Raw genomic sequence first — 6,549 nt, 5'->3', positions numbered from 1 at the left:
TCTTGTCCTTTACTTTAGTTTAGTTTATACTATATTCATGTATAGTATCCAAACTGTAGATTTGTCAGCTCAATACGCTTGTGGCAGCAAAATTTGTACGCGCCATTGTTGCTTCTGACAAGAATTTGTATTAAAGCAGATAAAGCACAAATACTCAGCTTACATGTCACCAAAATAGAAATGTAAACAAATGACGCGTAAAAGCAACAAACACACACCACACACACATTGCCACATGGGGATGCGCTAGCGGGGCAGCACAGCAGCGACGTTTACCACACTCACACACACGCATACGCTCACACACTTGGAACGAAAGCAGGCAACAAAGCAACAGCAACATAATAACTTGATGCCAATTTCATTTAGTGGCAATTGCCGAGGAGTTGCCAAGACTGTGTGAGTGAGATAGAAAGAGGGAGAGAGAGAGACTGCTTGGGTATTTTTACTTTGCAGGCGACAGGCGATAGAAAAGTGGGTGACAAGTAACCGGAAAATGTATTTTATTGTTTGTTTCCGGCCATTTTCTTGGCATTTTCCAAATCTCTATAGCTCACACTCTTTTGCGTTTCAAACTAAGCATCCAATGTTTGTACCAGAGATTCTCTGCTTAGAGAGCTATGAGGATCAGCAGAGCTGCAACTGTCTAGCAACTAACTATGCTAAGTTTTGTATTCCTTAAAAAGCTCAGACTTGAAAAGTCTAAACAAAAATTTTATAATGAAAAATAACCAAGGTTACTAAAGCATAGAGTGTAATTCAATTTGTTTTACGTCTCAGATATTTAGACTTGAAAAAAACACTAAGAAATCTAAATAGTATTATATTAAATGCTAAAGTATTATATTTATATTAAATGCTAAAAAAAATACAACATTGCTAGATTATTTTTAGCTTTCAACTAAATCGTATAAATTTGTATTAAAGTTTTTAAGTTTTCGTAGCTTAATGTATGTAACAATTTAGCTATTTTTGCGCCAAATCAGGCAGACAGCGGAAAAATATGCAAAAAAGGTAATTCTCGCAATTTCAGAGTTTAATTCTCTAAGCAACAAATATTGTAAAATTCTTTAGAGCTTTGAAAATAGTCTAATTATTTATTTATAAAAATTAAGCTTACAAATTGGAATTAAATTCGTTTACAAAAACAAGTTTCAGCTTTATTCGCAGCTAAATAAGCTTTTCTAGCTTAGAAATCTAACACAAAAAGTTGTTACTACGTTGTTGCGTTAATGAAACTTTAATTATTTATTTATTAATTGCATTCGTTTTGCAAGCGAACTTACAACTTGCTGCGGCTTTTAATTCGACCTAGGCAGGATTTTGTAGCTACATTAGATCTACTATATGCAGTACTTAATGTGCTCATTTATCTTGCACATTGCACAGGTGATTAGCAAATAGAATATAAGCGAGGCAAGAAACTTTAGCGACAGCATAAGTTGCCTTTTAACAGATTCTTTCAACGCTTCTCAATTGAACACCGTGTGGCGCGTTGATAGATTGTCCAAATGTGTTGCATACACACACAGAGAGAAGAGAGAAGAGAAATAAATGAATGTTTGGAATGGGCTAAAGGCATGTGATATGCTATGGAGCTAGCCGCTTGTCTGTTGCTGCTGCTGCTGCTGCCTGCCAGTGCCGCCTGCTTGACGCTCTCTAGATTGATGGCTAAAATGGTAGTTGAAACAACGACCAAAATGGCAGAGACAGCCAACGCTTGTTGGGGAGTGGGGGGGTTCAACAGCGCTTCGTGCTCAATGAAGAAAAATAATCACCAACATCATTTATTTTCCGTTTTGCCTTCCGATGCTGTATAGCATACATCAATCTTTGTTGTTGCCAAAAGTGGGCAGCAGCGACAACAACATCAACTGCTAGTGATGTAGTGTGCACAGTATTTTGGTATGTACTGTATACTCTGGGATGTATATTCATTCATATCTTTCACTTTGAGCCATGACAGCTACTGACAAGAACGCCATTGATTTGGCTTGGCGCAGCTGACAGACGACAACTTTTGACGTTTGCCAGCAATTAACGTATATCTCTCTCTCTCTCTCTTTTTTACACTCTGCTTTGCTCGCGCAAGTGTTGAAAAATGACTGCAGCAGTTTGAGCTGAAGTGCGAGCTCATAATTAGTATTAACTACTTAACATATTAATCAGCAAGAGTTGCAAATGATTACCCACAAGCTACAGTTAATTATATAGTATTTATATTTTATATGTATTGTAACTAGCGCGTTTTATACGCAAATGTGACTAAAATTATTAAACTATTATTAACAATTATACTTCGATTATATTTAATTTGAATCCCATTTGGTTGCTATCTAAGCTTTGATGTTCGTTATATAAATCAATCATTTGAAGCGTGTTTAAATATTTTGAGTGTGTTCTGTTCAAAAAGATTTATAAAACTGAAAACAAACTTTTTTATTTTTAAAAAATACTTTATGCGCTAAAGAGAAACAAAAATTTCATAAACAAACATACAAAAACAATTTGATTCTTGCCTAGATGTCGCTAATTTTTGTATGCACATTTTAAGCTTAACTAAAATGCACTTAAATTATTTAAGTCAATCAGTTTAACAATCAGTTACGATATTTCAGTTCTACTTAGGCCAGACTTTTTGTTTATATTGCTCACTGTACTATTTTTTATAAATTATTAATTTTAATATAATTTAACCAACAAAAAGGGACAGAGAGAGAGAGAGGAGAGCGTGCAGTTTAAATAAAATGCTAAATCAATTAATCAATCAAACAATTAGAAGTTGAATGACGTAACTAACAGCTGTCGCTTTAATGTTTGACTTACTACTCATATATAGCGTATTTTACTTGTTTAATTAAAATAAAACCTTTATAGTTCATTGTGTTTCTTCTGTTTTTAATAAATTCATTAAATTGCGCTAAACAAAAAGCGTGAACAGCTCTGTAAACATTTTAGCACATACATGCACCTAATGTAGCGTAGGCATAAGACTTGCTTTAGCAAGGTTTCAAACCGTTATTACTTAGTCGAGTTGCAGTGCAGCAGCAATAAGCTCTTCAGCCCTGAGAGAAATAATGAGAACAGTTTGTAACAGTCTTACTAGGAACAGCTGGCTAGCTTGTTCTAGCAATTCTATAAATTTAAAAATGCAAGTAAATAAATATAAAATAAATGAAATGCAATTAAACACAGTAATACTTTTTTATTGAATGACTGCATATAAAAAATCAAAACATGATTACGAATTACAATTCTATGAATTTGAAGAATATAAATAAATTATAAATCTATATTTACACAGCTATTTACATATGTAGCTTTTTTTATTTTAATTTAAATATTTAAGAAATTGAAATCATAATTACTTTCAACTGCAGCTTCTAGATTTCTAGATCAGTTAGCAAGTGTTAATCTAGGCTTAACTCTGTTAGCTGCATTCTTGGCCAAGTCGCTGACGATGCGTGACACAAGCAGAGACTTAACTTTCGCAAAAAAAAAAAACAAACCTTCTCACCTCTCTCTCTCTTTCTCTCAGGTGAGCAGTTGGGCTGGGGCAGTTGGAAAAGCTGACCCTAATCGACTGTCGACTTGAATGACATATGCAAGTTGCCCGCCCGGGCTGTCCAGATTTTGATGAATGCAGTTTTCTTGTAAGCGCTCGCTACTGAGCTTTTAAATCTTGCAAGTCATTTGCAGTGTTGACCTAAATTAATTACAGACAAAGTCAACGCTCAGCCCTTTTTACTTTTTTGTTTCCAATTGGCAACATTAATAACAAATTTATTTTCCCAGCCCGCAGCGGCTGCATTTGTAGCAATAATAACTGTACAAAATTCGCATTGTGAAACTGTCGACATAATTGTTAAATATTTTCCCAGACACCCCCAAGTTGGGTGTCAAAAGATTTTGGAAATACGAACAGTCCGAAGATTGCATTTCTCGAAAAATTTACTTTGATCATATTTTTTCACAGACATGATGTTGCACATGAATAAGACGCTGCAATGCCCCTTTCTCCAATATATCTCATTGTTTGTGATACGGGCAACAACAACAACAACAACAATCTTAATAATAATAAGAGTTGGTGGCCAACAAATTAGAGCGCGACCAAGCTTATTACAACTAATGAGAAAGCAAAATGCAAGCCCCATTGGGAAATAAACCAAAATACTACTCGACAATAATCGTATATATTAAATTGATTGCACTGGCTGATTAGCTTTATATATATAGAGTGGGAACTATAAAGATCGATTGAGAAAGACCGCACAGCGCTTTAGTTAATAAGTTTTCAACACTTTCGCTCATTAGAAGCAGCGGGCGTAAGCTGCAGATACATTTGTATCTCATGTGTGTGTGTGTGTGTGTGTGTGTGTAACTGTGGTGTGTGTGTGGTGCATTAGCTGCCGAAGTCATAATTCTCGTTATGCACTCATTGTCAACATAATTGCAGCTAATTTAATTTTCTATGCTTCTTTCTCCTGCTGCTGCTGCTGCTACTGCAACAACTTATTATTATTTTCTATTATTATTGCAGTCAATTTCTATTTACATGCAATGTCTGTACGGCTTTGAATACTTATGTTTATTTTAAATCAAATAGACTGCACAGCTTTTTTAAGCACTAACAAATTCAAACTTTAAACTTGTCAAACAATAAGTAAAAACTTATTGTCGATAATCAAATTCCAGCAGCTTTAAGTTGTGTATTAATTAATTTTATTATTTTTAAATGTTGCTTAGCATTTATTTTTTATAGTATAATAATATAGCAAACAAGTGCTTGCTTTATTTATTTATTAATAAAATTATTGGCATATGTATATTTAATATTATTTTTGACTTATATTTTTTACGGCTCACAATTAATGATAAGCATTTAATGCTTTATAAAAAAATTAATCAAAAATGAATAGAAAATAATAGAAAAAAATAATCATTACAACATAATATAATTTTTAAAAGCATCATAATATTTTTATTTTAACGTAAACTAACATTTAAAACTAAACTGAATTATTAGAAACTAACAATACCTAAAATAAAATGATCTAACTATGAGTTAGAGTTATTATTGAAAGCAGCTAGCGTAATTATTATAATTTCTATTATAAACATTACACACTTATTAACATGTTTGATATATTTTTTAAAGCTCACCCGCTGTTCATTGTTTGAAATATTTTATATAATTTAAAATATATTTGAGCTAGGGTTTTTAAAATCTATATAGCGTTTAAAAGAACTTCTACCAACTTTAAATATATGCAAAATACTTTATTTTTTAAATTGTAGGCATTTTGTTGTTATTTGTTTTCTCGTTTGCATACAATTAAAATTCCATAAATGTCTCTGCATTCTTTACTATTCAACACACACAATAAATACATAAATTTACAAAAATTAAATAATTTATTGTATAAATAATAAGTCATTACTACAATACAAAGCTCTGCCCGACCCTCTTTACTGGCTTAGAAGGCAAACCAGCTAAGCTAACTAACTGCGCTTTGCTATACAAGAATTTCTTGAGCTCAGCTCACACTTCTAATTGTTGAAAGAAAAGTGGAGCGCGCCTCTCTTGGCAGAATTCGTGAAATTTAGCACCTTTTGAAGTTTGAAGCATGTAAATGACTCGATTTCGAAAATATTCGAAATGAATTTCGAATGCAATGCACGTACATTTGACACGACCATTAAAAAACATGAAAGCATAAAAGCTTCAACGCTTGTCCCTTCCCCTCCCCCCACCCTTCATAGCTCTGATTTATCAAGGCATCGACGGCATGTGGAGACATTTCCGAGACATTAAAATATGCCGCATATCAAGTCAAGCAATTGTTTGGGGGCTTGGCAAGCGGCTTGGAGTTTTGTTAGGTGAAATCGTCTGAGGGCCGCCGCTGCATTAGCCACAAATATATTGTCGCCATGTCTCACAAATTTATTAACAGCCCACGTGCATTCAAAAGTTTCTAATCAATTAAGGCACATCGAATTTATATATCGTATAAAGAAAATGCCATAAAGTGCGGCATGCAAAACTAGCAGAGAGCTATCAAAAAAAAAAAAAAATTATTTATTAATCGAGCTGAACACGTCGCTTAGCTTTATTTATAAACTTTATATGTATGTCTCTCTGTTTGTAATGAGCGTTGATTATTAAAAGTTATTTAAGCGCTTAATTTATCATGTTTTTTATCAGTGAACAATGCATATGGCTAACTGTATGTGTGTGTGTGTGTGTGTTTTAATACGTGTGTGTTTGCTTAACTGCGTCTGTTTTACAATTTCGAACTGATTAAAGCATATTCTGAGTCTATTATGCAATTAAAATAAAACTGGGTAATTAGTTCAACGAACAAACAGTTGCTTTTAATTGTTCGATTTACCATTCGATTTACTCAATAAAATTTTAGGAAATTTATATACTATACTCATTATAGTTTATAATTATTTTAGAAAATGTTTTCATTACAGTTTATGAATAAAAAATACTTGTTTTTATATAATCTGACTTGTAAATAATTCATATATACTTAAAAA

The sequence above is a fragment of the Drosophila busckii genome, chromosome 2L (genome assembly GCF_011750605.1).
Source record: "Drosophila busckii strain San Diego stock center, stock number 13000-0081.31 chromosome 2L, ASM1175060v1, whole genome shotgun sequence".
NCBI lineage: Eukaryota > Metazoa > Arthropoda > Insecta > Diptera > Drosophilidae > Drosophila > Drosophila busckii.
Note: the sequence above shows the minus strand (reverse complement) of the source record.